This window comes from Culex pipiens, chromosome 2 (assembly GCF_016801865.2).
Source record: "Culex pipiens pallens isolate TS chromosome 2, TS_CPP_V2, whole genome shotgun sequence".
Taxonomy (NCBI): Eukaryota; Metazoa; Arthropoda; class Insecta; order Diptera; family Culicidae; genus Culex; species Culex pipiens.
In genome coordinates this window covers 187,870,097-187,892,792 of record NC_068938.1, presented here as the reverse complement: position 1 = coordinate 187,892,792, position 22,696 = coordinate 187,870,097, and the positions used below count along the sequence as shown (strand labels likewise).

The 22,696-nt window shown below is 34.7% G+C and overlaps 1 protein-coding gene across 1 annotated transcript in view; it reads left to right on the top strand.

Moving 5' to 3' along the window:
* The first annotated feature begins 618 nt into the window (after nucleotides 1–618).
* LOC120430726 (patched domain-containing protein 3) overlaps nucleotides 619–22,696 on the top strand; it is a 184,676-nt gene continuing 162,598 nt past the window's right edge. Inside the window, exon 1 of the mRNA XM_052709085.1 lies at nucleotides 619–1,672. The gene's annotated coding sequence lies outside the window, so the exon portion shown is untranslated. The remainder of the gene's footprint in view (nucleotides 1,673–22,696) is intronic.

Sequence of the window (22,696 nt, the reverse complement as noted above, 5' to 3'; positions counted from 1 at the left end):
GGTTAGTGGTAATGTCACGATGTTGTCCCTTGAGGCTACATTTTCAAGTTTTTTTTTGATTGCCATGATCATTACTATTTGCCTGCATAATTTTTGTTCCTCCGAGCATAAGTAGGCCATAAATACCGCGAGCTACACTGATAACAGCAAACTATGCTCCACAATGTTTAAGAAGATCATACGCTCTTCTCTCAACTAAGTCGAACAAACTCTCGCGCTCTCCCCTTTTCCAAGAAAATGATAACACGACAACATTGCTGTTGCTGCTGCTGCTGTTCAACCTCCCTCCAATTCAGCACCAACAACAGCTCACGTTTCTTTCCAAGAAACAGGTTGCAACATAAACACAGCATGTTGCTCTCTCTCCCGCTCTTCTTTAACTTGGTTTACGAGAGAGAATTTGAGAGAGTCACGCACATTCGACAGCGCTGTGCGCCATTTTTTTACGAAACTCTCTCTTTGAGCATAATCCCCGTGCCGTTTAGGGGTTGCAAATTGCAGTTTCGCTCTCTTCTCCTTCGCTCTCTCAACTACCTGTTCGTTCGGGGGTTGCTGCACGCACCTCGCCGGGGTTCGAACTCGGACCAGCTGGCTTACCGAGCTGACCAGTTTCGAACTTGCAGTTGCTGCGCGCGCACGGGTTTTTCGTTTCGTCGTCCGTTCGTTTTCAAAAACAAGGTGTTTTCTTTTTCTTGGTTTTCCCGTTGGTTGGTGTTACGCACCCCCACCCCTTAATGGCCATTAGTGCCAATCAGTGATGAGCTTCGTTTTGCTCCGATTTGCATAATTTTCGGGTGTATCGGTTGGCGATTTCGTGACCAATTAGTGGGTCCCCACTTAGGTTTGGCAAATTCTTCGCCAAATTTTTTTTTGCGCGAGTGAGTTAATAAAAATTTCGCGAAAACTGCTGAATTATTCATTCTGGTGAATTTCTCCTCATTCGAAAGGGGACGGCCTGCGAGGGGGCCAAAATGGCAAGTGCTGGAAGTGTGTTCACGTGTTTTGTCCGCCAGCTAAACGATCAGGACGACGTGTGAGGGCCTGCTGTGCCAACCCTGGATAGAACCGAAAGAAAAAAAAAGGATCAAACTTGGCCAAATCTTGGCAAAAGAAACGAATCCTAGCATCCTTGCTGGATTGAAAAAGAAAAAGTGCTTTTATGGTTTTATTGGTGAGCGAAACGAATTTCGGGTCGATTTTTCGACACACTTGAGAAGAAGTGAAAATCGGCAAAGTGAGTGCCCTAAGACAAGTGCAATTTTCCAACCGAAATTTTACAATTACACATCATTTTACAACAAGTGCAGACCACTTGACGAAACGAAACGAAACGACGACTTGGAAGGAAAAAAAAAGTTCGCCATCATTACGCGTTGAATAAATAGAAAGAGAGTGATTAAGTGTGTTTGTGTCTCCATTAAGTGGTGGTAGTTAATTGATTGCAAGGCGAAGAGGGTTGGCAATTTAGTCGGATTTTGGCAACACTCGCAACGACAAAAGAGAAAGAGAGGGGGGAAATTCCGAAAAAGGATTGTTTTACGACTCTTTTTTTTACGACGCACATACGCACAAGGAACACGAACCTGTGAGTGTGTAATCGGTTTTTTTCTACGTTTTTGTTTTTTGGGAACGTCGACGAACGAGTTTTGGAGTGCCGCAGAAAATAGTCAAGGTAAGCTGACGGAGGGGTGGGAACTGGAAATGGTATAGGACAGTACAGGATAATGGAGATGACTTGCTGAAAAAAACTGATTGTAATGCTAGTTACTTTGCTGGACAACTTTTATTCTTTAAAAGCCTTGTTGAATCTGTTAAAAAGATTCAGAGGTCCAAAACTAGATTATAGATGATAAATCAAACTTTGCTAAAAAAAAAAACAAAACAATTAAACATTTGTTTTTTCAATGGGCTATTTTTTTTTAAGTGCAACTTGTCCACTCAACAATATTTGCAAAAAAAATCAATTCTTGTAATGCTTTATGTGTGACCTGGGCTGATATGTAGCATAACATGAATGACATTTCTATGCTTTTTTTTTAATTTATGGTGACAAAATCCAACAAAGTTTTTATTTAATCAAAAGAATAAATACTTATTGTCGGACGAGAAATCAGTGACAAAGAATACATTTTAAATCAATAACGACAAATTCTAATTTTAAACCTTTTCGCAAATCGTCTTTTTGTTGTATTTTATGATTTGGGAACAATTTTACGGGCTGGTCATACAAAATTGGCCTGTAAATACTCTAAGATCTTTTTTTGAAAAGTATTATTTATTTCGTTTTGGTGGCTTCAGTTGTTAGTTACGGTTAAGACTTTTCAGAAAAATAGGTACAAGGAATAACAATCTCCTTGTTCCTTGCTGTGAAAAATCCAATTTCTAAACTAATTATCTGCCCCTGATCGCATAAATGTCCCATATGCATTTTCTTCGATTTCGAGTTAATGATGCAGTTTGGTTCAAATTCGTGTACTCTTTCAAAAGAGCCTATAACATCCAGCACTTTGTTTTAGAAATCAAGAGTAAATCCAGTTTTTTTTCGCGAAAATTTAACACGTAGCCTGTTGTGGAGATTATGGCTTGTAATTTAAATTTTTAGAAAATGCATCTTCTATGCTAGAGTTGAGGTTGATACAAAATTGGGAAACTGAGTTTGAAATTTTTAGTGGAAAATGGACTAACTTATTTTTGTAATATGCATCGTTTTCATGTTAGTTACATTCGTATGCTAATATTTTAACAACCAAATTACGAATATTTTCGATAAAGTAAATAAAAAAGTATTGTTTCTCCAATGATGAGTATCGGCACCGAAATTTCCATTTTTTTTTTCTTTTTAAGAATAAGTTGATGAGACTGATAATTGCCGAGATATAGACTTCTGATAATTTTATTTTGTTTAAAATAATTTTTTAGTTTACGACTTTTTATTCTGCTTATTTTTTTAAGTTTAGCAAACACCTACACTTATCACTTTCTGTACAATAATTAAGATCGAAAGCTAGGAAACTATTTCTTACTTTCCTGATTTTGTATTGTCCAATACCTACCAAAATGCAGGACAATTAGCAATAATTAAAATATCAAAAAATAATAATAAAAGAGGAAAAAAAAGTTCTTAAGCTGTATTTGAAATTATTCAGACTTTATTTGTTAATAGCAAGGAGACTAAATTTCACAATGATACTTTTTTTGTTTTTCATTTGAAATTCAAATAAAATTCAAACAATTTATTTATAAACGTAATCTATTCTTAAATATAAGGGCCACGGTTATCACTTTAATTTTTGGTACTGATAACGGCATGATTGAAAATAGACAAATAATATCGTGAATAAAATATAACTGTTCAATTGAAAAGATTGAAAAACCGAAGTTCATGATTAATATTCAATACTGTTCTGCTTAAATTTAGTTCCAAGTTTATTTCCGAAAATATTTTTTATGTTTTTTTTAGAATTTCATGCAATGCGATTAATAAAATGATTTTTATACACACGAACCAGTTTTCAAACAATTTAATTTAGATAAAAAAGGAATTGTAACTTTTGTTCAAGTCCTATTTTTTTTATTGAAGGGTAATTTTGATGCAAATTTCCAATAGCCTAACTGATAAAACATTTTAATAAATGCTTGAAATAGAAAAGATAAGTAAAAATAAATGTCCTAGAGATGTATAATATAAATGAAAGTGCAATGCAAACTCATAGTAAATTAGTCGAGTTTACCGAAAAAAATAATCGTAAAATGGCCCAACCATTTCAATATTTTTACTTTCAAAGCCGCATTATCTTCAAAATATTCCTAAGGATTTTAGAAAATAGCCATTTTGAAGATTTTTATGTAAAATTGTCAAGAGAATCGATTCCCCGATCAGTTTTTGAAAATTTGACGTCTTGACCAATTATCAGAAATACGCTTCTACTAAATGATTTTATAATTTTTTTATGAGGTACCGTACCATTCTGCATTTTTCAGGTAACTTTCAATATCTTAGGTTATTCCCACAATAAATAATCGAAAAAAATCGTTGGCTTACGCCTAAAATGAAAAAAAATCAAAGAAATAGCGTGTGTTTTTCTATCAGTGTATTTTTCAGAAAGCTCGTGAATTTCTTACCAGTATGATTTGAAAACTTTTTGATACAATGCAACCGGTTTGAGGTACAGCAATTATGAGATACAGCAATATTTAATAACTTACCCCCTTCTTAAACACGGCGTGTTTTCTGGGCTACCTTAAGGAGTAAAAATAGTCATCACTACTTTCAAAAGTGTCTTATAGGAAATTTTCTCAGCTTTCCAATGCTTCTAAGAGCGAAATGTTTCATCGGGAAATTTCTGAGATATCTTTATTTTAAGTTTTTCTTTTAAAATCTCTGATCATTTATTGGAAACTTTTAAATAACAGTCCAGGAAACTTGTCAAATGATGTGTTTCATGTGTATTTTACTTACCAAAATGTGCAAAATAAGACAAGAAACAACTTTGTAGAAGGTTGCAAACCGCTAAATATTTTGAAAATTAAGTTTTAACCGAATTTTTGAATATGTGGGATTAATTCAAATAATAAAATAATAAAACCGTATTGAAATCTTATTTTTACAAGAACAAATAGATTACTACATAATTGTTGTGTACAAATAACACCGTTCTGCTCTGATTCAGCTTAGAATTAGCTGATACAACCGAAATTTCTACAGGTTTGAGATTGATAGGGTATTACAAATTTTTATGAATAAATATCATATTTCCTTAATCAAACACTAACTAGTTACATGGATACAAAACATGTTTTATACTCGAAATTATACTGCAAAAGACTGTTGCTTGCTTTAGGAGAAATACTTTTCATTAGTATGAAATGATTGTTTCATTTTTATTTATTTTTTTTTATTAAATGATCAAGGAATTAGCAATATTCTAGAAGTTTATAAGACTCTCCTCTTCAATCTCATCTTAAAAAAATATATGTGTCTTGATTTTTGTTTAAATAGTTTGGAAAGAAAGTTTCTGTTGGTTTTTTTTGTTAAAATACTATTCAATTTTTGTTCAAACAAAAATAAATGTTTGTGACAGTGTTTTCAGAATTCTGAATTGGAAGACTCGAGTTTTATTGTTACTTTTAAGTGGATTTTCTACAGAAAACATTTTATAAATTTTTTTCTTTATTTTATACGCATGAAAATATGACTTTTGAAGCTTGCTATAGTAATATGTAGTACATTTTCGATTTCAAATCATATTTGTATTTATGTTCCTGGTTAATGTTTTCTTAAAAAAAATATCAAATTTATTCATTAAAATTCAATAAAACCATTAACAATCACAAACCTGCCAAAATTTCGGTTGAACAAGCTAAATCAGAGTAGACACGTGATATTTGTACACTAAAAATAAGTAGTTATCAAATATTTCTTGTAAAAATACATTTTTACACTGTTTTATGATTTTAATTTCTGAATAAATCTTATATATTCAAAAACATAGACAAAACATAATTTTCAAAATGTTTAGCGGTTTGCAACCTTCTACAAAGTTGTTTCTTGTCTTACTCATCAAAATGTGCAAACATTTTGATGAGTAAATGACTCATGAAACACATCATTTGATAAGTTTTCTGAACTGTTAGTATAAAGTTTCCAATAAATAATAAAGGAATTTAAAACCAAAAAACTTAAAATAGAGATATCTCAGAAATTTCCCGATGAAACATTTCGCTTTTAGAAGCATTGGAAAGCTGAGAAAATTTCCTATAAGACACATTTGAAAGTGGCGATGACTATTTTTTCCTGATAAGGTTGTTCTAGAAAACACGCCGTGTTAAATGTCATTTTTCAGAAAAAAAAACTGGCTCGACCCGGGCAGATGGTAATAACAAAATGCATGACATTTCAATTACAATTACTGTTAAAATAACAAAAATCAATTTTTGCATAAGAGGTTAATAACAGTTCATGTTATCATAACAAAATTTGTTATTGGTCTGATATTGGTTGAAAGCCAAAACAACTTTGGAATAACACTTTCCAACTGTTATAGGGACGATCGGATTAGCTGTTAAAATAACAAAAAATAATAACAAAGATTTGTTCGAGGAATAACTCAAAATTATTACAATAACAATCCAATAACAAAAAAAAATCATTACGACGAATAACAACTCTTGTTATAAATAACATAAAATGTTATTGGCCTAGTATTTTTAAATGTCAGAAAATGTTATTTGCTAGTAATTCTCGTCTGCTCGGGTCCATATTTACAAAAATGGCAAATTTGAGCCTAGGATTTCAAGAATATAAAAACGGCAAAACCGCACCCCATTCAGAAAATTTATCATTTCTAGAGTTTTTGGTAAAGGTCTAGCTATGGGATTAACTTTGTTAATAAGACCTTCTCAAATAAAACTCTAGATGTCATTTATCTTGAAACATTGTTTCCAGAACAAGTTTCTATAAAACATAAAAAAAATATTTTTTTGTTGCTGGTTTTTTTAGATTACAGCATTTGTTTGAGCTTTATTTGTGTTTCTTGTTCAAACTAAATTTTTCCGCAAAACATTCAACAGATCAAATCCCCTTTGATTGTAAAATCACACAAACAAAGATTGAGTGAGTGTGCGCGCCCTTCACGATGCCATTTCATTACCCGGTCCACAAACGCTTCATAACGGAAACTGCGCCTGACATCTTGTTTTGCTTTCTTCGACTCGACTCGTCGGCTTCGGATGACATGCAGCCAGATTCCCGCCATTTCCAGCTGGAGTAACTTTTTCAAAAGGGTCACATTTCAATTCATTTTAAAGTTATGGTTTCAACAAGATCATTTTTTAAAAAATAAGTGTGATTTTTAGAAAATTATATTTTCAAACGTTTGTCAAGATTTATGCCACCACCACCACCATGGGGACGATCCCATGCAATCATTCGTTTGTTGCGCGCGAAAACGGAAAAATCTATGCATCGAGCATAAATAAACGGCAGCGCTGACAGGTCGCATTAACTACCAGAACGCGAAGCCAAAGGGACCACTCCAGTGTGGGTCCACCTTCTCATCAATTTCTTCATTATTTCCAGAACACTTTGACAGCGAGTTTTCCTTACCCCCTCTGCGATCTCATTGTGTGTGGTGTGCAGGTTCGTCGCCGGCGCTCGCTGTCAAACGCATTGAAGTCACCGCGCCCTGGTTTTAATCGCGGAAAAGCTCGGCGCGGCGCGCCGCACATGAAAATGGCAAAAGGAAATTGAGATTCTAATCGCGATTTCCGCGACGTTGTCGCGACGTTCTGCTCTCGTGGGCTTCTATTTCTAACGCTCCAGGGTTATGTTGGGTAACAGTAAAAGTCGGGAAGCTGCAATTAAATGTCGCTCTGTTTTTTTGTTACCGTCAAGTTGGGGATATTTTTTTCGTGTTCTCATCCGCCGCTGAAATTGTCATCAAATGGAGAGAAATTTAAATTCCAGATAAGATTTACTGCCGGAGAAGAAGCTACTAAACCTCGTTTTAAGAGGGAGTTGCACCAGAAGTATGGACTTTCTTTCGCGAAAGATCAACGACTTTGAACCATTCAAGCAATTCACCGTAAGCCGTCGCGTTGACGGTGGGTTTGCTGAAATCGTCGCGATGGCGGCTTCTTCTTTTCTGTTTCACGCACAGATGAGACATAAAAATGCTAATTTTGGCGCGATTAGCGATGGAAATGTGTCAATGAACGGAGCTGAGCCCGTTGTGCGGATTTAATTTCGCGAATCAGCCGATTCGGAAGTGGACGGTTGTGTTAGGGATGGACTGGATTTACATAAAATTGATTTCATAACTATTTGGCAAGCTTTCTTTCGTATGAAGAGTTAAGCATGAAAAAGAGTTTTGCAAAAATTTGAATTTCAAAAAGCTATGAAATTGTAATTCAAATTTTGGAAACAAAGATTTGTTGTTTCTCGGAAATATGGAAATTTCGACAATTTTCGAAGGACTTTGAGCCTAATTTTTAATTAAACAAACAAATCTGTGACCAAATCAACTTAATAATCCTGTAATGACTTAACACTAAGCAAATAAGCTCCAAATCGCACTCGCCATGACACGCTAATTACTAAAAACAACCACCCAACTAAACGGTCCAAATTTAACACAAAACGTCGTCCACTTCCCGTACACGATGACCACAACAGATTAAGGGGTGGAAGTCAATCATGGCCCGAAATCAAGCTTGAAATTGGACGACTATTTTTGTTCACCACCAATCTTTGCAACGTCCTTCACGCGGAAGTCGATGCAGTTAATTTTCCCAGCTAATTATACACGTAAATTAATCAAAATCTGTCAGAAATGTTGAGACTTTACTGATCACTTCCCCGTAGGTCATCGCAGCGACATCGTTGAAGCGGTTTGTGCGCAATTTGGAAAGTTTGTTGCAACCCTCGAGAGAGGGGTCAACTTTGACATATGATGATCGGTGTGCGAGCCGTTTGTCCCCTTGGTCACTTTCCAATTAGCCCCTTTGCAAAAGTCCAAGTGACTCTGTTGAATTGTTGACGTAGAGGCTCGTCTAGAAGCGCAGGGTTCAGCAGGTCAAACGAAAAACGAAAAACTTTCCACTTATACGATCGGTTCGATGGTAGGTTCGAGTCCAGATTATAGACGTGATGCCTCGTCGTCGGTTTTGATGAACAGCCCAAAGATTGTTTTACGTTCGATTACGGCGTTTTTCAATTTGTGCTGCGACTCACGTGGGCAGGTACGATTTGAAGCTGAGGAATTAAAACTCTGGAAATTCAGGAGAATTCAAATTTATTTATTTCTAAATATTTTAATATTTGCTTCAAATATGTAATCGTATTAGTACAATAGTTATGTGATTCAATGGGCACAACTTGGCTGTAATTTGTACTTTCCGTCACTTTTGAAAGTTTCATCAAGATATTTCAAAAAAGTTGAAAAAGTTGGTCGTTGTCGATCATGGCCGTTCATCGTCACCCGCGACAGACACGGACGACGAAACAAAGAAATTTCCCATAAAATGACATTTTCCAAAAAAAGAAAACACAGTGGAGTAACGGAAAATGGGAGAATTTTTAAAACTTTTTTAGTGTTTTTTTTTTCGATGAAAAATACGTTTTTTTTAATTCTGAGTACGCCATTAAATCGGGCGTCTAATTTTACATAAAAGTCCTTTTGACACCAAATTTCTATCTCATCACCGTTTCAGGCTGCAAATTATTGAAAAACACCTCTTTTTCGCATGTTCAAAAATGAAAGGGGTCGTACCGCCCCTCCGTCACGAGATATCATAAACCGGACCTCAGATTCGTGATCAGGGACAAAAGTTACCCCTTAGAACAAAGTTTCACGCAAATCGAAGAGGGTTCGGGGCAACTGCTGTGAGAGTTGGCGGAGAATTGCCCATGGAGATTTTTCCTTATCTCCTTAAAAAAGTGGAGCATCAACACTTCTTGTCTTCCACATCCCTTTGTTTGTCTCTGGTGCGCAATGGAGATGGGAGCGACCGGCAATGCACGGCTGTCATGGTGTTGAGGATCTGATTCATGAGGAGTTATTTGGGAAAATCATCATTTATAAGGCGAAATCCAGTCTGCAATCCGATAAAATAACCGTCTCCAAGCGAAGCGAATGTCTCGCAAAAAAAAATTTACAGCTAAATAACAAAAATTTTTAACATTAAAATTTGAAAAATAAAAAGCTATTACTGTATGAAAATACCATTAAAGTAGTTTAATAAACGCAGTTTTATTTATATTTTTCGAATTCCTTAGCTTAATTGCTACAAAAATAAATTATTTTTTCAGCTTAATCCAAATTTTTTTGCAAGATTTAGTGTTCACAAGTATTAATTTAGGGTTTATTTAACGCAACTTTGGCTCAAGTGTAGAGGATATGAAAAGTTGAAGATTGAATCGCATCTACACAGCAAAAAAAAAAGTTGTAATCCAGCTGCGTGTAGAAGGCTTGGGTGTAAAATAAATATTGCATTATTTTATGCAATGTTATGTGATTTTACACCCTGAAATGTGTAGCCCATCAGTGTGGGAAACCTACTTGACCGAAATGTCAAGCTAATATATGCGTTTATCCTTTCCATTCTTCATCGGTCTGATAGCCGAGTGGGCTAAGGCGCCAGATCGTACTGTTGGTGCTGAGTTTGAATCCCGTCGATTGCAACTTATTTTTTGTGTTTACAAAAATTGTACATGCAGTGTGTAATATTAAGTGTCTTTTTTGACGAAGGTGATGTGCATGCTTTTGCATGTGACTTTACCATCGGATTTTTTGCTGTGTAAGGTTAGATTTCAAAAGGAGCCATGGTTGAGAAAACTGCGGTCACATCCTATAGAAATTATATTTTTTTTTTTTCATTTCTTGGCAGAAATCACTAGGTTTCTCAATTTAATTATATTACTCAGAAATTAAAGAAAACTTATGTTGAATTTCAAACCTAATCATTTTACCCCAATTTGATCGATTTTTTATTTACTTTTTTATTTTTAACAACACTTTTTTATGAAAACTTTTCATCTTTGATATGTGTTTTTTTTTGCTGTTTCATTTTTAGTATTTAAATTTGCATTTATTAAAATTTTGTCTGTTTTTGATACTACATAATATTTTTTTTTGTAAATTTGGAAGGTGTAATTTTGGAAGGCTGAATATTACCTCTTTTATGATGTAATTTAACCTCAATTTAAACTGAAAAGCGACATTGAAACAGAAAAGTGGTGAAATTACACAATTTCAGAGGTAAAAATACACATTTTTCTGACATTAAAATGTACCCCTTCCGAGATGTAATATTATCATAATTTTTTTCTGCTGATTTAATACTGGTTACTCTACGTTGTAGAATTTTTAAAGTACCGTAATCTGGGGTGAATCGGGACTACAGTCTGAATAGGGACAGCAGTTTTTAGACCACCTAAAGCTTTTAAATTTGGAAATGAATGTACACATTTTGTTGGCCTGAGTCTGTTCTATCCGAAACCAACCAGAAAAATCAAAATATTGTGCTCCAACATGGTTAAAACTGCTGTCCCAATTCGCCCCATGTGTCCCGATTGACCCCAGTTTACGGTATGAAATATTCTTAAAATGGTTTACATTTTTTTCTGATTTTGAACTACAATGTTGTCGATTTTGGTAACATTTACATTGAAATCGAAAAAAAGTTGACAATTTTGAAAAAAAAAAACTGTTTAGAAATTTTGACAACATAGTTACTTGATTAGCTTACAGGATTTCTATCCGTGTATTCTGATACTTTATACAACCTCCTTTCATTACTTTTGTCCTTTTTTGAGTTTCCATATTATTCCCCTGCAAAATTGATTTTTTTTTCAAGACATTGGCAAAGTTACAAAAGCAATTCAGACTTCTTAACCTATCATTTTCTGAAATTCAAGAATTTTTGTTTACAATACAGTCATCCCACATATTCGGAACACCCACAAATTCGGAACACTTTGATGAACTTTTCTGTCGACCTTACTATTTTAAGAACCTTCATTTGGACATTATCTTGCTATTTCACTAGTAAAAGTAGTACTTTTTGAACAAAAAACTTCATTCCAAGACTATTTTGTGCAAAGCAGCAAAACACTGCCTCCAAATTGCCTGTTCCATATTTGTGAGATATTATTGTGCCTCCCACAATTGTGGAACACCTGAATTTAACTGATATTTTCACAAGAAAAGTTATCAAACCATGTATAAAACATCACTGAGCATGAGTTTCATTGGTTTCAGTGTGTGAAGTCATTATTTGGTAATAAATATGTACTCCTAGAGAGATCCAAAGTTTGTTTACATTCGTAAGAAAAAAGTGTTCCGAATTTGTGGATTTCAAGGTTCAAAGTAATTCTTCAAAAACTTCATATAAAAGTTAAAATTCGAAAGATCGCAAGAAAATCTTTCAAATGAAGGTAAAAGCGAATCATTAAGTTCAATTATCGATTTGCTATGATTTTTTGAACATTGGCCGATCTGGAAACCGTTCCGAATATGTGGGATGACTGTACTTTTTGATCATCAAAACATGACTTGAAGATTTTTTTCTACATCTATGGTCAATTTATTGTTTTATTAAAAATAATTACAAAAACTTAGGCCGATGCAAATATTTTTCCAAGTTTTTGTCCCTCGGCACTGGCCGGGGTCGAGAGAGGAGCAAAAAAATATAAATATTGAAATAACAAGCAATAGTTTCAGCACTTGAATGCTTTTTACACTAGTTCAGTTGTTTTGCAATCATTAATTTTCAAAATAATGAAAGACTTGACGAAAACAAAAATTTTAGCGAAAAAAAAACCTTAAGCATCGAAAATTTTCAAAAATTCCAAAGATTTTTTAATTAACCCAACCATGCTTAAAGTGATTGTATTTAAATTTCCATTGAATTTTTGAGGTTTTTTGAAAAAAAATGTTTTTTTTGCTCCCTGATTTTTCGGGCCAATTTTGAAGGGGGAGGAGATAAAAGGTTTAATTAAAATTTGTACAAACCTTATGTCGTTCAAAAAAAGTTAGAAGTGTCAAAAAGCCAAGCAAATTTAGGTTCAATTAAGAAACATGAGACATTGATGTTATTCGTGATGCTGTTGAAATTTAGATGATGCATAGTATGCAATTTGGTTGTAGTTTGATGAATGTTCAGATCACAATTTTACAGAGAACTCTCCAGTATGTGGCCAACTCCTAATTCGCAGCATCAGTCCGGGAGGAGCCGTAACTAGCAGATTGGCAACGCAATCCTCCTCCGTGTTAGCCACACTCACATCACAGCTGAGCAGTTCTCTAGGATTTCGGTCATTCGATTTTTTTTTGTATTTTTTAATCCGGCTGAAACTTTTTTGGTGCCTTCGGTATGCCCAAAGAAGCCATTTTGCATCATTAGTTTGTCCATATAATTTTCCATACAAATTCGGCAGCTGTCCATACAAAAATGATGTATGAAAATTCAAAAATCTGTATCTTTTGAAGGAATTTTTTGATCGATTTGGTGTCTTCGGCAAAGTTGTAGGTATGGATACGGACTACACTGGAAAAAAATAATACACGGTAAAAAAAATTTGGTGATTTTTTTATTTAACTTTTTATCACTAAAACTTGATTTACAAAAAAACACTATTTTTAATTTTTTTTATTTTTTGATATGTTTTAGAAGGCATAAAATGCCAACTTTTCAGAAATTTCCAGGTTGTGCAAAAAATCACTGACCGAGTTATGAATTTTTTAATCAATACTGATTTTTTCAAAAAATCGAAATTTTGGTCGTAAAAATTTTTCAACTTCATTTTTCGATGTAAAATCAAATTTGCAATCAAAAAGTACTTTACTGAAATTTTGATAAAGTGCACCGTTTTCAAGTTATAGCCATATTTAAGTGACTTTTTTGAAAATAGTCGCAGTTTTTCATTTTTTTAAATTAGTGCACATGTTTGCCCAGTTTTGAAAAAAATATTTTTGAAAAGCTGAGAAAATTCTCTATATTTTGCTTATTTGGACTTTGTTGATACGACCTTTAGTTGCTGAGATATTGCAATGCAAAGGTTTAAAAACAGGAAAATTGATGTTTTCTAAGTTTCACCCAAACAACCCACCATTTTCTATCGTCAATATCTCAGCAACTAATGGTCCGATTTTCAATGTTAATATATGAAACATTTGTGAAATTTTCCGATCTCTTCGAAAAAAATATTTTTGGAATTTTCAAATCAAGACTAACATTTCACAAAGGCCAAACATTCAATATTACGCCCTTTTAAAATGTTTGTCTTGATTTGAAAATTCCAAAAATATTTTTTTCGAAAAGATCGGAAAATTTCACAATTGTTTCATATATTAACATTGAAAATCGGACCATTAGTTGCTGAGATATTGACGATAGAAAATGGTGGGTTGTTTGGGTGAAACTTAGAAAACATCAATTTTCCTGTTTTTAAACCTTTGCATTGCAATATCTCAGCAACTAAAGGTCGTATCAACATAGTCCGAATAAGCAAAATATAGAGAATTTTCTCAGCTTTTCAAAAATATTTTTTTCAAAACTGGGCAAACATGTGCACTAATTTAAAAAAATGAAAAACTGCGACTATTTTCAAAAAAGTCACTTAAATATGGCTATAACTTGAAAACGGTGCACTTTATCAAAATTTTAGTAAAGTACTTTTTGATTGCAAATTTGATTTTACATCGAAAAATGAAGTTGACAAATTTTTACGACCAAAATTTCGATTTTTTGAAAAAATCAGTATTGATTAAAAAATTCATAACTCGGTCAGTGATTTTTTGCACAACCTGGAAATTTCTGAAAAGTTGGCATTTTATGTCTTCTAAAACATATCAAAAAATAAAAAAAATTAAAAATAGTGTTTTTTTGTAAATCAAGTTTTAGTGATAAAAAGTTAAATAAAAAAATCACCAAATTTTTTTTTACCGTGTATTATTTTTTCCAGTGTAGTCCGTATCCATACCTACAACTTTGCCGAAGACACCAAATCGATCAAAAAATTCCTTCAAAAGATACAGATTTTTGAATTTTCATACATCATTTTTGTATGGACAGCTGCCGAATTTGTATGGAAAATTATATGGACAAACTAATGATGCAAAATGGCTTCTTTGGGCATACCGAAGGCACCAAAAAAGTTTCAGCCGGATTAAAAAATACAAAAATTAAAATTGAAGAAAAAAGACCGATTTCGTAGAGAATTGCTCAGCTGTGCTTGTCGAAAGTAAAATGAGATATTGGCTATAAATCATGGGTTTGCGCTTGCTCGATCTTCGCCCGAACTCTCAAACAAAAGGGGGAGGTGATGAGCTCGTATGGTTTTATGACCCCTCCCCCCTCCTCCTCTTATTTGATGAGGGGAAAACGTTTGATTAGCTGCTAGTCGCAGCACTGGCAGCAGTTTTCCAATTGACTCCAACAAAGTTTCAGGGGTTCAACTGCTTCGCAGTTTTTCGCTGCAACTTTTGAACTTTCTATCGTGCATCTGTCACCCCGACTAAATGGCCCGGCAGGTGGCACCCTCTTACGTAAGCCGTAACCGTGCTCACTCGAATCCATAGTGGCTCCAAAGGTGAGCTCAAATTCGCGAAACAATCGAAGATAATTGTCCCACCTACACCCTTTCGGCGAAATTGAAGGGAAAAAAAGTGCTAGAGTTGCACCGACTGGAACGGCGGTCTACAACTATTAAGACGATTTATCTTCGCGGCAAAATCTGGGTCTGCGACACTTTAGCACAAATGCGGAAAACCCTGAATGGGCCCCCCGGATTTGTCGTTGCGGAAAGACAAAGGAAATGCCGCCGCCGCCGACACTTGGGAGGAGGAAAAAAGAGGGCGGCATTTCCTCATTGAAGATTAAGATAATCTGGTTTTGAGGTTAGGAACTAAGCTGCTTATGGCGATTCTTCATAATGCACCAGATGAAGCTTAAAAGCCGACACGCTTAAGAGTGCTGAAATAATCTATATTTTAGAACTCCTTTGAAACAATATCGTAAAGTTCTATTTTTGAACGCTCAAATCCAATATCCGTGACTTTCAAGTTATTCAATTAAATAATTTTCAAGTTAGAAAACCATGTTTAACTGTTTCGAATAAAACAGATTGGGTGAAGATTTTTTCTGTCGTGAATAATTTTATGACCTTATTCAAAATTCATCTATTATAATTATAATTATTGAAGGAACTCCCCTCACTAAATTAATCCATTCTTCACATTAGCCGGACGATTAAGCGGGTGGAACAGGCCTAGTCCAGAACAAAAGACGCGGAAGCGTTTTCGCGCTTCGTCAAGCTTTTCGCGCTTCAACGAACTCTCGCCCCGCGCCTGGACTACACCTGCGCGCGCTGGACGACTGAAATTGCAGTAGAAGGACTCTCCACACGTGTATGGCCGATTCTTGGGCTTGAAACCTTCCCAACATTGCAATTTTCTACGTTGTGGAGAAGGTTAGTTCCTTGTGTAGAGTAATTAGCTTAAATATCAGTTCTTAGCTTTAACTAACTACCAAACTTGAAACAAGTTTCGAATTACCAGTTCAAACATTCAAAAACAAAACTCCACCACCTCTACTAACCGTTCCAGAACAAACCCAGTTCCAACCAGTTCCTGAACCGTTCCGAATCCACAACTGGAATCAGATTGGGTGAGGTTCGGGTTTCAAAACAACAGCAACGAGACAAAAAAAAAGGTTTAAAAGGCCGCGATTGTACACACGAGGCGAGAATCATAAAAGAGCCAACATAGAACAGGTAGAGAAGACGACGGAAGGCGGAAGATGCGTTGCGACGAAACAAAAACACAAGACAACTGGCGAGGAACCTGATTTTAGTGTGCAGGGAATCGGGGGGCAGGTAATTTTCCGATGGTTTACGGGGTTTGTTTTTGTATTGTGTAGTTCTGAGTTATGGAGCAGATACACTGGTTTTTGATTTCTTAAACCGTTCCTTACATTTTTACTAAAAAAAACTGGAGGCTGGTTTGTAAAACCATGAAATTTTCGTTTTCAAAATATTGCTATGATCAATTTATTTCAAATCCAAACCTTTTCATCTAGTTTGGTAACAACATTTCATCGAAACAGTAAATTCAACACAAAATTTTTAACATAATTCTATTTTAAATTTTAAATAAGAGATTTTATGATTGTTTGTTTATTTGTTCTGATAGCATAAAGTTTGCACCATTTGAGATTCCTATTTCCAATTTTGATCTACTGGGGTATGTTTCAGTTAGAGCGTCCAATTTCCCGAAAAACCGAGAATTCCCGGGATTTCCAGTAGAAAAAAAATTTCCCGTTTGAAATTTCTAATATTTAAGCAGAAATATACATTTTCTTAATTTTTTTGGAACATTTTTTTAAAATGCTCTTGAAAAAATAATAAATGAAGAAACTCAATTTAACATCAAGATTTATTTCTGATAATATTAATTTCTGAAGCTACTGGAAATAGACCATGAAAATAAACTATTACAATTTAGGTTAACTTTGTAATGAATAATGGGATTGAAAATGATGCTAATGTATCGTATAATTTAAATCATGTTTTGTGCTATCAAAAAACGTTCAACCGAAGTTAATTATAAACCTGAAAACCATGTTGCAAAAACCATTAAAAAAATCATTGAAAAACTACTTTGTATGGTTTGAGGGGTGCCCAAAACATTCATCATATTTTGCAACATATAATGGAACAAATTTTTAAAACTTGCTCCAAATATTTGAAACCATTGAGTTGTTTGAAGTAACACACACACGAGAAGTTAGATTTTTAAGGAAAATCTAAAAAGCTTAACCAATTTGTTCAACAATTGAAACTAGTATTTCTTGTTTCAGCTACATTTTCTTGTAGCTTTATGAATTTGTAATGCAGTCAAGCTATTATGTTTACTCTTATTTTAATCATTAAGTCGCTGTCCTATATAACGTTGATGCTAAATATTGATCAGGGTCAAGATCAGAACAATTTTCAAAAAATTTAAAATTTCCCGGGAATTCCTGGAATTTCCTGGGAAATTAGTTGATAATTTCTCGTTTCCAGGGAAATTGGACGCTCTTATTATAGTTATTATCCCGTTATTGGTTAGGTAATAAAATTACATTAAGGTCATTTTTTATGGGATCTAACTATGTAATATCGATTAAATATTATTTCCAGAGCTAAATTTTGAAGATACCTTTCAATTAAGCCACAAGTTATAAAAATTGGGTAACCCTATCAAACGTTGAGGCAACTTAAGCGATACATGAATCCAATTGTTGGGCTGCTAAAAGTATTATCTTCATCGGTAGATTAATCTACTTATTTTTATAATGTTGATTGCATTGTAAACTAAATGTTGTTCAATTTTGAATCAGTTTTGTTTTTAGCAAAGTAAAAGTTATCAAAATAAACAAAAACAAGTTTTCGCAAGATACTCCAAATTTTGCAGCTGGCAGTAGTACGAATATTATCAGCACTTTATTCTTTAAATTTAGTTGATTTTAGATATTTTATTTCTGTTTACTCAATTTAATCATCTTTAACATATTAATTTTCAAATTAAACGCACGTGCAGACAATCAACCACCTTTGAATTTCTATCAATGCACATTCCATTCAAAGCCGATACCCATTGAGCAAACTACCCCCCGAAGACAGCAAAAAAAACGATAATGAAATCCCCCCCAGCTCGCTCGCTCAACAACCACCACGAGCAATAGCCTGCAATTGAACACACAAAAACGATGATTCTCCCCACAGCTCCACGTGCTGCAGCTGCAATACCAATGTGTGTGCAATGAGCACATCTTGCGGCGATGTGGTTGTTGCAGTTGTCTGTGTGTGGCTGTGTGTGCAATTGACGCCGCCGTCCACATGTCTGTGTGGTTCAAAAATAATTCGAGCCAAATGTTGCAAGCTCGAATTTCCCAACTGAAAAAAGCTGGTTGACTTTCTGCGCGAGTGTAGTGGTAGAGGGTGAGACCCCGAGCACGTGCCCTCACCTAGAGCCCGTCAGAGTGCGGATTTGGGCACTTTGGGCTAACGGCCCGAGCCGGCGGCCAGACAATGTAATTGCCTTGTAACGGCGGCCCTCTTGCAAGGATGTTCCAGCTTGGCACTAGTATAGCATGCAGCAACGGTACGGAGAGCCCGGGGTGCGTTTAGTAGGTCAAAACGGTTGCATGCCGGGTCGTGGCGGTGCCTCGAGGGCCCTTGAGCGGTCAAGACGCTCGTGGTGCCGGTCAGCGGTCAGTTCTAGGTGGGATTGTGAAAAAGTTCAACAACTGGGCCGAGTGTGGTTGGGGGGGATCATAGTTTTAAACTCAACATATCAGTTCAACAAGACTAGATAAGTTTAAAGGCCTATCTACACTTACTTGGGTTAGAAAATGTACGTAGCTTAGGAATTTGGATCCACGGAAACAAGTCTGATTTGCTACAATGGAAAAGTGCATCGTTATGAGATGATATTTCCAAATGATTTTCAATCAAACTTTTAGTTGACTATTCTTTGCCAACTTACATGAAATCAGACAAAGTCTCTTCGATTTTCGTGAAATTTCCGTGATTGTAACAAATTAAAAAATTACCCTTCTAGTTAATTGCAGATTCGAAATGTATATTAAATTTCCCATAAAATTTAGTGTCCCTTTTTATAGTGATTTAGAGTAAGATTATTTTTCCCCACAAGAATAAAAGCCATCAATTTTTTTATTTTGAAAATTTTTAAATCAAGACTAGCATTTTAAATGGGCGTAATATTCAATATTTGGCCCTTTTAAATGTTAGTCTTGATTTAAAAATTTTCAAAATATTTTTTTTTTTAAAAGATCGGAAAATTTCACGAATGTTTCATGTATTAACATTGAAAATCGGACCATTAATTGCTGAGATATCGTCATTAGAAAAAGGTGGGTTGTTTTGGTGAGATTTAGAAAACTTCAATTTTCGTGTTTCTTTTTCTTAAAGCGGCACTATCTCAGCAACCCGAGGTCCAATCTTCAATGTCTCTTAGACAATTTTATAGCAAATTTTCTGAACTTTTCAAAAAAAATATTTTTAGAAATGGTCACTCATGGTCACTATTTTTAAAAATTGAAAAACTGCAAATATTTCGCTAAAATCAAACTTTCGGTGGCTATATCTTGAAAACGGAGCCCTTTATCAAAAAAACTGTAAAGTACTTTTCGATTGCAAATTCAATTTTGCATTAAAAAGTAATGTCAAACTTGTTTTTGCATGAAACTTAAATTTTTCCAAAAATCACTATTTTTTCAAAAATTTATAACTCAGTGGCAGATTTTTTGACCATGTTTCTCTATGGCTCAAAAGTTGCGGATTTTTGTCCCCTAAAACATATCAAAAAAAACTCGAAAATCAAAAAATACGTATTTTGGGAAATTGAGTTTTAGTGAAAAAAATGTTGATAAAAAAATCTTCAAATTTTTTTTCCGTGTACCTATTTTTTCTCAAAAGTCCTCAACAATACCTACAACTTTGCCGAAGACAACAAATTGATCAGAAAATTCACTCAAAAGTTACAGCTGTTTGAATATTTACATACCATTTTTGTATGGACAGCAGCCAAAATTGTATGGAGACTTGTATGGGTGAACCAATGACGCAAAATAGCTTATTTGGTCATAGGGAAGGCCCCCACAAAGTTTGAGTCTAATAAAAAAATACAAAAAATAAAAATGGTCGAAATCGGCCGATTTCGTAGAGAGTTGCTCATTTTCCACTGAGAAATACAAAATTCTATTCAATGTATAATCAATATAAACATAATTAAAAAAATATTGCTGACATTTGCCAGAATTTCAATTTCAATTCAACGCTTCTTTGATATGAAGACTTATAAAACTTGTTTATAATAAATTATGTATGAATACTTTGAGCTCATTAAAGTAAGTAAGAAAAAAGAAAAAAGAAGTTAAAAAAATATGAAATTTGAAAAATCAGTTAACTAAAAAGCCATTGCAAATATTTTTTCCAAACAAAACACTTTTTTATGAATTTTGATCCAATTTTTAACTTTTGTTTACTTAACACAAATTTACATGCAGTTTGTTTTTTTATCAAACCTCCAAAATAACCTTACTAACGTAATCAATTCAATTTGGACACTTTTAGGTTGAAATTTGTAAGAATCGCAGTCAAAGTCAAACAGGTTTTAAAGTTAAAATTTTTCAACGAAACTATTTTTAAAGCACTATTGCAAAAACTACATAGTACACGGACATTTTGGGGTCTACATCGATACATGTTTTAAAAATATAAATCTTGAGACAAGTCTTATCGATTGAATATGTTTTGTACAATAAATTTAAATCTCATCAAAGTCAACTAGATTTACGGTATCACTTTAAAGAAAATATCTCCACAATTATTCCGATTCAACTGATTTCAATTCTATTTTATAAAAAAACATTTTCCAAACTGCATTTAAAAAAAAACAAAGCTTTGCTAAATAATGTTAACTATTCTTTGATCGAATACGATCTCGACAAACTTTTATGGAACGGTTAAAGTGCCATAGTTGTTTATAATTAATTCCTGAAATCCTTGATTGGAAAACGTCATAAAATTTAAATTCAAGTGATTATATTTTCCGATATTAAATTTCACCGTAACGTTTACCTGTTCCTCCACCAACTTTGCATAATTCCCGTTGATAATTCCACTCAGAACCCAGAACTCAGCCCGCATTTCCTGTCACAGCAAGAACTTTCTCCACCAAGCTCGGCGTCATAAAGCGACGGAAAACCTGTACCAATTAATGCAGATCGCCACGTCCTCAATTTTGGACAATCCCTCCAGAAATCGAAAACGGTTCCAGTGCCTGAACTTCAAACCCACCTAACAGAGGGTGACGAAAAGCCACGAGAAAGAAAAATGACTTTTATCTTCTTTCAGCATTTTAGTCACTTCTGCGCCAACACAAACAGCCCCCACACATACAGGTTGCTATTCAATGCATTCCTACCAAACCCCGCAGGAGGGGTCCCAAGCTGCCAGGTGTAATTGGCCGCACCCGGGACTCCCTACCTGGGCTTAAGGTGCCGCGCGGTCGAAGAAAAGGAACGAAATCGAAGGTGAAATCGGCTTCGTCAGAAGAGGGAAAAAAACGACCTGATCATCGCGTGCAGTCAATGGAAAGAATGAAACTGGCGGGACCCCTGAAGAGAAAGAGGGAAGACCCCGAATTTGGGACTCCACGGGAGGGGTTCGGCTTTACTACACCTATGAGGTTGGGATGGGCACAGGTGAATTGGAGGAAGAAGACTGTTGAAGATGTTGTGGATGCTGTTGGCCATTGAAGAACGGCATTCCTGAGCTGTTTGTGATTAGGTTGGACAGGATTTTACTTTTCAAATTCTAGGGAAATTACGACCGCCCCGTTGTTTTTCGACTTTACACCGTCATCCTATTTAGTTTTACGACTCTTTGGTTGAATTGTCCGTAAGAAGATTAAATCTGGACCAGTGATGCCAGTTTTACAAAATACCTATAAATTGAAACAATATTTCATCCTAAACCACTTAAAAGCATATTGCGAAAATTGCCCAACAACTAACTCAAATCAGTCAATTACCCACCCAACAAAACTTTCCAATTTCACCCTCTGGCAAAACCATTTGGTCAGCCAGACCATTGCAAGAACTGAAACTGTGTCCACCAACCCACTACCTGGCAATCGCTAAACCAACACCTGACAAAACGAGTTTGTTTTTTTTTCCTTCTTCTTCACCCCAAGCCAAGTTTCGCACTTTGTGTGCGGTCAGTCATTTGGTTCGATAGCTCAGTTGCAGCAAAGTATGCAAATTTCTCCACGATTGGTTTTGTTTTTCGTAGACTTTGTGACATTCCATCGGCGGTGATTTTGCGTACCTGATCGATGGGGGGAGAGGAAGAGAATGTGGTCGGTCAGTGTTTGCAAACAATCCATCAGGGGTAAAACTAATAAAGAAAGGAGGGAAAATGCAATGTTGGTTTTGGAACCGATTGTGAGCACAACATTTGGATAGATCAGGGAATCGTAACTTTTGAGGTAAAATATGCTTATCCAACATGTAAATAAACAACACAGTATTAAGAATTTTGGAAGATGTTTGACATTTAGTAAACATTTAGTAAAGATTTTTGTCACTTAAACATACAACTCTCTTTTTATCATGACTCTATAATGGT